We start from the raw sequence: 10325 nt of genomic DNA, 5'->3' as shown, positions 1-10325 counted from the left end.
GTAGTAAAAACAGTATTTAATAAGCACTTTCTGTCAGTCAATCATATTTACTGAGCATTTACTGTGCGCACAGCACTGTACTAAGCACTTAGGACAATAGAACAGCCACATTCCCTGCCCACAATGAGTTTACAGTTGGAGGACAAGTTTACAGTTTAGCAAACACTGTTTGCTGAACACTTTGCTAAGCTCTGGGAAAGAGTATACAAGTGGGAGGAAACACTTTTTTTTGGAATACTGCTTTTAGGCTTTTATTAAGCCATCACACCTGCTGTCCCTGCCCCATCAGAGAGTTAAAATCTGAGAGTGGGCTGGTTGAGTAGGTCACCACTTGGAGTATTCTAATCTGGGAATTACAGAGCTATCTTGAGATTTTCAGAAGATGAAGAATTCAGAGCCCATTCTTTTGCGGAGGATGGGTAATAGTTTAAAGAAACCCGGATTTCCTGGGCAAGGGAGGAGAGGAGCTCGTGAGTTTACTCTCACTGACACGGGGTGAGCCCAGGCCTCGTGGATTTTTTTTCTTTTTCTTTTAATAGTATTTGTTGAGTGCTTACTATGTGTCAATCAATCAATCCTATTTTTGAGCGTTTATTGTGTGTACAGCACTCCACTAAGAGCTTGGGAGAGTACAATATAATAGTCGGTAGACATGTTCCCTGCTCACAACAATCTTACAGTCTAGAGGGGGAGAAACACTGAGGAAGATACAGATTAAACAGCTTGGTCACAGTCCCTGTCCCACTTGGGGTTTACAGTCTTAAGGGGGAGGGAGAACAGCTATGAATAATAATAATAATGATGGCTTTTTAAAGCACTTACTATGTGCAAAACACTGTTCTAAGTGCTGGGGATGTTACAAGATGATCAGGTTGTCCCACGTGGGGTTTACAGTCTTAATCCCTATTTCACAGATGAGGTAATTTAGGCACAAAGAAGTTAAGTGACTTGCCCAAAGTCACACAGCTGACAATTGGCAAAGCAGAGATTTGAACCCATAACCTCTGACTTCAAAACCTGGGCTGTTTCCACTGAGCCACGCAGCTATTGAATTCCCATTGTACAGTTGAGGAAACTGAGGCACAGAGAACTGAAGAGACTAGCTCGAGGTCACACAACTTTCCCAAGCACTTAGTACAGAGTTCTGCACACAGTAAGTGTTTAATAAATATGATCGAGTGAATGAATGAACAGACAGGTGGCTGATCCAAAATTAGAACCCAGGTCCTCTGACTCCCAGACTTTTTGTGTGCTTTTTCCGTCAGGCCAAACTGCTCTCCAGGGTTACCAGATGAATCTTCGTAGGACAAAACAAACATTGGTTTGAAATTAAATGCAGTCTCCCCTTATAGTGCCCAGGGTTTTGCCGCTTCATTTCATAAGAACAGAATTGGCTGCTGTCTGTTCCAGGTCAACAAGGAAAGGCTAAAACCTGTCTGAATGAGGTCCACAGACAACACTTGTTTTCTTTAATTGCGCATCCTCAGTTATGGCTCCCGATATTTCTGGAAATCTGTCTGATTTACAGTTTTGCCTGAGAGCCCTGGGTGTGTTTTTGCTTTTTTTTATTGGTATTTGTTAAGCGTCTACTGTGTGCCGCGCACTGTACTAAGCACTGGGGTAGATACCAGTTACTCAAGTTGGACACAGTCCATGTCCCACAAGGGGCTCACAGTCTTAGCCTAGGGTGGTTTAGTGGAAACAAACAGTCTTGGGAATCAGAGGACGTGGGTTCTAATTCTGGCCCCACCACATGTCTGCTGTGTGACCTTGGCAAGCCACTTAACTACTCTGTGCCTCAGTTACCTCATCTGTAAAATGGGGATTAAGACTGTGAGCCCCACGTGGGACAACCTGATTACCTTGTATTTAACCCAGTGCTTAGAACAGTGCTTGGCACATAGAAAGCGCTTAACAAATACCATCATTATTATTATTAATCCCCATTTTACAGATGAGATATCTGAGTTGGAGAGAGGATAACTGACTTGCCCCAGGTCACAAAACAGAAAAGTCAATCAATCACATTTATTGAGTGCTTACTTGTGTGCAGAGCACTGTACTTTGGAGAGTACAATACAACAGAGTTGGTAGAAATGTTTCCCATCCCACGTGCACGTCACAGTCTAAGCAGGAGAGAGAATAGGTATTGAATCACCATTTTACAGATGAGGAAACTGTGGCCCAGAGAAGTTAAGTGACTTGCCCAAGGTCACACAACAAGGAATTGGTGAGCCGAGATTGAAACCCAGGTCCTCTGACTCCCAGACTTGGGTTCTTTCCACTTGGCCAAGTGGGGGAGCGGGGTTAGAACTCAGGTCCTTCTGACTCCCAGATTGGTGCTCTACCCATTAGGCAACACTGCTTCTCTAGTGGATAGGGTTGCCTGCTCTTTTTCGCTAAGGATTTGTAAAGGTTTGCAACTGGAGAACTCTGCATCAGAGGGTAGGCTCAGACAGTAACTGAATGGTGTTTTTATTTCTCAGCGGACAAAAATCTCTTCCCTGTGAAGGAATTATTTAGTGCATGTCAACAGGAGGCAGGTCCTCCTTATAATTTGGTTATAAACCAAAGAGATCTCATTTCCCCACCCGATTTTCCTCACTCCTGTCACTTGTTTCCAAGGATTTTACAGTCTTTGTGGAAGGCATGCCTGTAGACTATGTACAAAGAGCCATAGCAGGAGGAAGAATAAGGAGAGAACGGGTAGAAGGATCAGGAAGAAATAGCTCAATAAATAATTCAATCTGCAATTGAATATGCCTGTCTACATAAATACCAAGGTTGGGTAGAAGTATATTAACTCTCAGGTTAACTGCTGAATTGACTGATTAAACTAAAAGCTCACTGTGGACAGGGAATGTGTCTAAGGATTCTGTGTAGTGGAAAGAGCACAGGCATAGGAGTCAGAGGACCTGGGTTCTAATCTTGCCTCATCACTTGTCTGCTGGCTGACCTTGGGCAAGTCACTTCATTTCTCTGTGCCTCAGTTACCTCAACTGTAAAATGGAGATTAAAGCTGTGAGCCTCACGTGGGACATTGGCTGTGTCCAACCTGATTACCTTATATGTACCCTAACACTTAGTACAGTGCCCAGCACATAGCAAGTGCTTAACAAATACCATAAAATAATACTTACTACAGTGCTCTGCACACAGTTATATGACCGACTGATGGGAAAACATGGGGGAAGTGCAAGGTGGGAAGATTCAGAATGAACCTAGAATCCAATCTTGTGGAGACACCACACTGAAGTGGTGAGAGGTGGAAGAAGAGCTAGTGAATCCATTCATGGTATTTATTAGACCTAGGAGAAATAGAGAGAGGGGCAGGAGGAGATACTGGATCACCAAAACCGAGGTCAGAGAGCATCTTGAAGAGGAGACCACGATGATCAGTGCAATTGAAAGCAGCCGAAAAGTCAAGAGAGAGTTGAACCTGGAGCCTGCTAGCGCTGGCTATGAGAAGGTTATTGGTGACCCTAAGGAACACAGTTTCAGTGAAACAAAGGGGAAAAACAAAAGAAGGCATTGAAATAAATGAGTAAATAAAACGGCCATAAACATGAATGTCCAGGAGAGTGATTGGATGATAAGGATGCTTGTTGAAAGAGATGTCTTAGTAACAGACTTTGAAGGAGAAGCAGCATGGACTAATGGAAAGAGCACTGGCCTGTGAGTCAGAAGACCTGGGTTCTAATCTCTGCTCAGCACTTGCTCACTGGGTGACCTTGGGCAAGTCACTTCACTTCGAGAAGCAGCATGGCTTAGCAGAAAGAGCACGGGCTTGGGAGTCAGAGGTCATGGGTTCTAATCCCAACTCTACCACTTGTCAGCTGTGTGACTTTGGGCAAGTCACTTAACTTCTCTGTGCCTCATTTACCTCATCTGTAAAATGGGGATTAAGACTGTAAGCCCCATGTGGGACAACCTGATTACCTTGTATCTACCCCAGCACTTAGAACAGTGCTTGGCACATAGTAAACACTTAACAAATACCATTATTATTATTATCATTATTATTATTATTCACTTCTCTGTGACTCAGTTTCTACATCTGTAAATTGGAGCTTGAGTTTGTGAGCCCTACGTGGGACAGTGACTTGTGTTCAACCTGATGATCTTTTATCTACCCCAGTGCTTAGTACAGTGCCTGGCACATAGTCATCACATTAAAAATACCATAAAAAAAGATGGTTGTTGAAAGAGATGGCTTTGAAAGAGACTTTGAAGGTGTGTGGGAGATGGGGTTTGGGTGATTTGAGCAAGGGGGACCACCAGACAAGGGGAAAGTTGTTTGTAATGGGTCAGCAATGGGAGAGTCAAAGGAGTGGGGAAGTAATGTAGAGTTGAAGTTGGTCACCTGTATCCTGTTTTCCACTTTTTCTTGCATTTACCTCCATAAAGTCTCTCTTCAGTACTATCAAGTGCTTAGTACAGTTCTCTCCACACAGTAGGTGCTCAATAAATACGAATGAATTAATCAATGGAGCACTCTCTGTCCTTTTTCTCCCTCACTTCTCACTTCTTTCCTTCCTCCCATGTCCCAAAGCCAGGCAGTTGCATGTCTGAAAGAACAGAGTTGGCCCAAGCACTCAGTGTAGTGCTTAGCCCTCTGTAGGTATTTATTTACATTAATGTCTATCTCCGATTGTTGTATTGAACTCTCCCAAGCACTTAGTTCAGTGCTCTGCACATAGTAAGTGCTCAATAAATACCATCGATTGTTTGACTGTAGGCACTTAATAAATACCATTGATTGACTGGGAAAACTTTTGGTAGTAGCCTGGTCAGGATGTTCTATTCCAGTAATGATCAATGAGAGATCAACTCTAGATAGCAACTGTGGCACTAAGCCTTACTATGTGCCAAGTTCTCTGGATCAGGCAGTGATAGCTCAAGGTGGATGTGCCCGGATGAGGGCACCTCTGACCAGATCTGAGGAATTCTTGCTGCTTCCCAGTATTTGTGATTCTTTCTGTGGCAATGACATGACTGCTCCTAGGCCCCTGCCTGGATGCCAGCTCTCCTGACCCTGGGCCCCGACCCCAAGGTGAATTATGGTGGTCAACTATCCAGTTTAATACTGGGCTGTCCGGTTACCAGCTGCTCTGTCCTCTGTCCACTACAGATTCTTTAGCAGATGCCGTTAGGTCTAATATTTTCATTTCCAGCCCCCGGCCTTCCTCTGTCCAAGTTTGTCTGAAGCTGGGAGGTGAATGCTCTGGCTTTGGAACCAGTCCTCTAGACTGTAAGTTCGTTGTGGGCAGGGAATGGGTCTGTTCATTGTTATACTGTACTCTTCCAAGTGTTTAGTACAGTGCTCTGACACAGTAAGCGTTCAGTAAATACGATCGAAGGAATTAATGAATGAATGACCTGTGTTCTAGTCCTGGCTCTGCCCCTTGTCTGCTGGGGAAGTTACTTAACTTCTCTGTGCCTCAGTTACCTCATCTGTAAAATGGGGATTATGACCGTGAGCCCAATGTGGGACAGGGACTGCATCCAAACTGATTAGGTTGTATCTTCCCCAGTGCTTAACACGGCGCATTGCATATTATTGTTTGAGAAGCAGCATGGCCTAGTGGAAAGAGCACGGGCCTGGGAGTCAGAAGGACCTGGGTTCTAATCCCGGCTCTGTCACCTGTCTGCTGTGTGACTTTGGGCAGCTCACTTCACTTCTCTGTGCCTCAGTTACCTCATCTGTAAAATGGGGATTAAGACTGTGAGCCCCCTGTGGGACAACCTGATCACCTTGTAACCTCCCCAGCGCCTAGAACAGTGCTTTGCACATAGTAAGTGCTTAATAAATGCCATCATCATTATTATTATTATTTTCTGGGCCTCAGTTACCTCATCTGTAAAATGAGGATTAAGACTGTGAGCCCCACGTGGGGTGGGTGCTGTGTCCAACCCGATGAGTTTGAATCTGCCCCAGGGCTTAGAACAGTGCTTGAGAAGCAGTGTGGCTCAGTGGAAAGAACACGGGCTTTGGAGTCAGAGGTCATGGGTTCATGGGTTCAAATCCCGGCTCCGCCAATTGTCAGTTGTGTGACTTTGGGCAAGTCACTTAACTTCTCTGGGCCTCAGTTACCTCATCTGTAAAATGGGGATTAAGACTGCGAGTCCCCTGTGGGACAACCTGATCACCTTGTAACCTCTCCAGCTCTTAGAACAGTGCTTTGCACATAGTAAGCTCTTAATAAATGCCATCATTATTATTGAGAAGTAGCGTGGCTCAGTGGAGAAGAGCCCGGGCTCTGGAGTCAGAGGTCATGGGTTCAAATCCCGGCTTCGCCAAATGTCAGCTGTGTGACTTTGGGCAAGTCACTTAACTTCTCCGGGCCTCAGTTCCCTCATCTGTAAAATGGGGATGAAGACTGTGAGCCCCCTGTGGGACAACCTGATCACCTTGTAAACTCCCCAGCGCTTAGAACAGTGCTTTGCACATACTAACCGCTTAATAAATGCCTTTATGAAAAAATCTTGTTATTGGTATTATTATTATTTAGTAAGCGCTTAACAACTAATTAAAAAAAAAGAAAAATGAAAGAAGCTGGTTTCTATCCTGCAGTCTGTCTGGACCGAGGCCGGCCGCTAGGGGGCACTGTTGCTCTACGGATTGTTAGCCATAGGCCGAGCTGGGCCTGGTCGGGCCTATAATAATGATGGCATTTATTAAGAGCTTACTATGTGCAAAGCACTATTCTAAGCGCTGGAGAGGTTACAAGGTGATCAGGTTGTCCCACAGGGGGCTCACAGTCTTCATCCCCAGACAGGAAAGGTCACTGGGCCCCAGTGACTAGCCCAGAGCCTTTCCCGGAGGCCCCATGGCCAGGCTTTCTAAACCCCCAGTTGGGATGGCCGCAGAGGGGCATTGCCCGAGCCCAGAAGCCAACGGGAGGGAGGGGCTCAATTTCTGGTTCTCGGCTTCCCCGCCGGCCGGTGATAAAATCCAGGGTTGGCAGCGCCATCTGGGTTTCATTAGGAAGAGACTTAGTCTGAGGAAGGAGTGGCTCGAGGGACTGTTTTAGTTGAAGTTCCGCCTGCTCTGCGTCTGGGATCTGGGTGAGGTTAGGGAGTCATGTCATCAACCTGAGAGGAGCCCCTGAGGGGTCCCGGCGGAGCCAGTTGGCTATCTCAGCTCTGTTCTCACTTTGGGGTCTCTGAACGCCCCCTAAGTACAGACGATGCCCTCCCTGGGGCTGGCTGGTGGGGAGAATTCCAGGGGGAAGGAGGATGTGGGTGAAGGAAGCACAGAAGCTACCCCCCACCCCTCAGAATAAGGATAATAATAATAATAATGACAACAGTGGAGTTTAAGTGCTCACCAAGCACTGTGCTAACCACTGAGGTAGATTCAATACAATCAGATCAGACACAATCCCTGTCCCACACGGGGCTCACGAAAAAAGAAGGGGGAGGAGATAACAGATACTGAATCCCCATTTTACAGATGGCATTTTACATTTTATGCCCTCCTTGTTAAGATGAAGGGGAGGAGAGGGCCTGCTACTTTTGGTCCAGGAACTTCTGGGTTTAGAAATGCAGATCTGAAAGTTGCTATGATCAAAGATCAGGCATACTAAATACCTGAAGGGTTCTGAAGACCACCCTGGGGACTAGAAACCCAAGTGGCAGTATGGTATTTATTAGTTGTTGATTGAATGCAGCCTATGGTATTAAGTGTTAAATACAAGAAGAGCAAGTCATATTCCTTGCTCACAGGGAGCTTTCAATTTGTGGGAGAAAAAGACTTTCAGAATATTTACAAGCAGTAGCCAGGCCAAGTGCAGATAGAGAATAGAACAAAGATGATAGGATAAAGTATCAAAATGATCAATTGAATGTACAACTGAATATACATGTAAACATATAAGTGTGGAGGATCGATCCATCAATCAGTGGTATTTATTGAGTGTTTACTGCGTGTAGAAAACTATACTAAGTGCTTGGGAGAGTACAATACAGTATAATAGGTAGGATCCCTGCCCACAAAGAGCCTACAGGCTAGAAGGGGAGGCAGACAAACGGAAAATAAATTACAGAGGAATATGTACATAAATGCTGTAGGGCTTGGAAATGAGATGACTATACAAGTGCTTAAGGGGTAGAGACTCAAATGCATAGGTAAAATGGAAGGGACGGCATACAAGGGACGAGAGGGTTTAGTTAGGGAAGGTCTCTTCAAGGAGATGTGATTTCAGTAGGACTTTGAAGATGGGGAGAGTGGTGATCTGTCAGATATGAAAGGGGAGGAAGATCCAGGCCAGAGGGAGGACATGGTCAAGGGGTCAGACGAGATTGTGTTAGAGCGAGCAGGGTGACATTGGAGGAGCAAAGTTTGTGAGATGGATTGTAATGGGAGATCAGTGAGATAAGGTGGTAGGGGAATATCTGACTGAGTGCCTAAAAGTCGATGGTAAGGAGTTTCTTTAGACGCAGAGATGAGTGGTCAATTTTGGGAATTTTTTGAGGAAGGCAAGGGGAAATGTGAGACTGCAGAGAAGGAGAGAGATCAGAGCTGGAGACATAGATTTGAGAATCATCTGCATAGCAATGGTGGTTGAAGTATGGGAGCAGATGAGTTCTTCAAGGGAGTGGGTGTAGACGGAGGGAGTAGAGGGCGACCCAGAACTGAGCCTTGAGGGTATAAAAGCATAAAGCTAGAGGTGACTCAGGGAACTGAAAATGAATCAGAAATCGAGCCGGAGAAGGTGGATTTTAGGAGGGTTTTGAAGATGGAGAGAGGTGTGGCCTGAGAGACTTGGGGAAGAATAGAATTCCAGACCGAGGGACACAGGAGGAATGAGGACCTGGATGGAGGAGATTCAAGAGCAGGGAGCAAATAGAAGATGAACTTGGGAGATGTGCAGATGGTGAACGGGAGGAAGGGAGCTGACATGTAAGAAAGACAAAGCTGGTGGAGAGCCCTGAGGCCAGAGAAGCAGTATGGCCTAGAAGATAGAGCATGGGCTTGGGAGTCAGATGGACCTGGGTTCCAATCCTGGCTCTGCCACTTGTCTGCTGTGTGACCTTAGGTAAGTCACTCAGCTTCTCTGTGCCTCAGTTACCTCATCTGTAAATCGGGGATTAAAACTGTGAGCTCCATGTGGGTCACCGACTGTGTCCAATCTAATTAGCTTGCATCCAAGCCTGCACCTAGTAATAATAATAATAATAATGATGGCATTTATTAAGCATTTACTATGTGCAAAGCATAGTTCTAAGCGCTGGTACAGTGCTTGGCACTAATTACATTAATAAAAACAACAATGAGTCTGCGACTCACCCACTGACTTCCAAAATCACATCTCCTCCAGGAAGCCGCCTTTGTCTAAATTCTCATCTTCCTATTTCCCTCCCTACTGTCTCACCTATTTGTGTCTTCATCCAGCAGGTAAAGCAGCATGGCTTAGTGTCAAGAGCATGGGTTTGGGAGTCAGAGGTCATGGGTTCTAGTGCTGGCTCCACCACTAGTCATCTGTGTGACTTTGGACAAGTCACTTAATTTCTCTGTGCCTTAGTTCCCTCATTTGTAAAATGGGGATTATGACTGAGCCCCACGTGGGAAAACCTGATTACCTTGTATCCACCCCAGCACTTAGAATAGTGCTTGGTACATAGTAAGCGCTTAACAAATATCATCATTATTATACTCACTCCACTTTCCCCCCTCCACAGACCTTTTGTACCTTCCTAACCTATAATTTATTTTATTGTCTGTTTTTCCCCCTCTACATCCCAAGATCCTCAAGGACAGGGATCAGTTCTATTGTACAACTCTAGTGTACTCTCTCGAGCACTTAATACAGTGCTCTGTGCAGCCTAAACACTCAATCGCTACCACTGATTGACTCATTGCCTTTGAGTCAACCTTTCTTTGCCACACAGAGATTACTCTAAACTCCTCAACAGGGTGTTGCACAGATTTGCAATTAAAACTGATTGTTAGGCATTTTGCAGCTAGAAAAGGCCTAATGATAATTAAAGCAGAAGTCAACCGAGATCATCATGGGAGCAGCAGCTCTAGGGAAATAATACCAGTGAAGGGAAATACCTCAAGACAGCAAAAATACCCTCCTGAACACACCTGTAATCAAGATTCAAAACTAAGGCACTCCATTCCCTTTGCAAATGATTAAGTAATGAAATCAACCTTGCATCCAACTGCCTCACTAATTATTGGCTTGATTCTTTCCACCCTGTTTATTTCTAGGAATTTTGGAGACATCCCATTGATATTATCTATTGCTTATTCCTAACGAAAAAAAAAATGGAAAACAGAAACAAAACACTGATGCAACTGACAAGGAATTAAAAGG

This window comes from Tachyglossus aculeatus, chromosome 11, assembly GCF_015852505.1.
Source record: "Tachyglossus aculeatus isolate mTacAcu1 chromosome 11, mTacAcu1.pri, whole genome shotgun sequence".
NCBI classification, from domain to species: domain Eukaryota; kingdom Metazoa; phylum Chordata; class Mammalia; order Monotremata; family Tachyglossidae; genus Tachyglossus; species Tachyglossus aculeatus.
The sequence above is the reverse complement of the archived record's forward strand: the minus strand, read 5'-3'. Positions refer to the sequence as shown.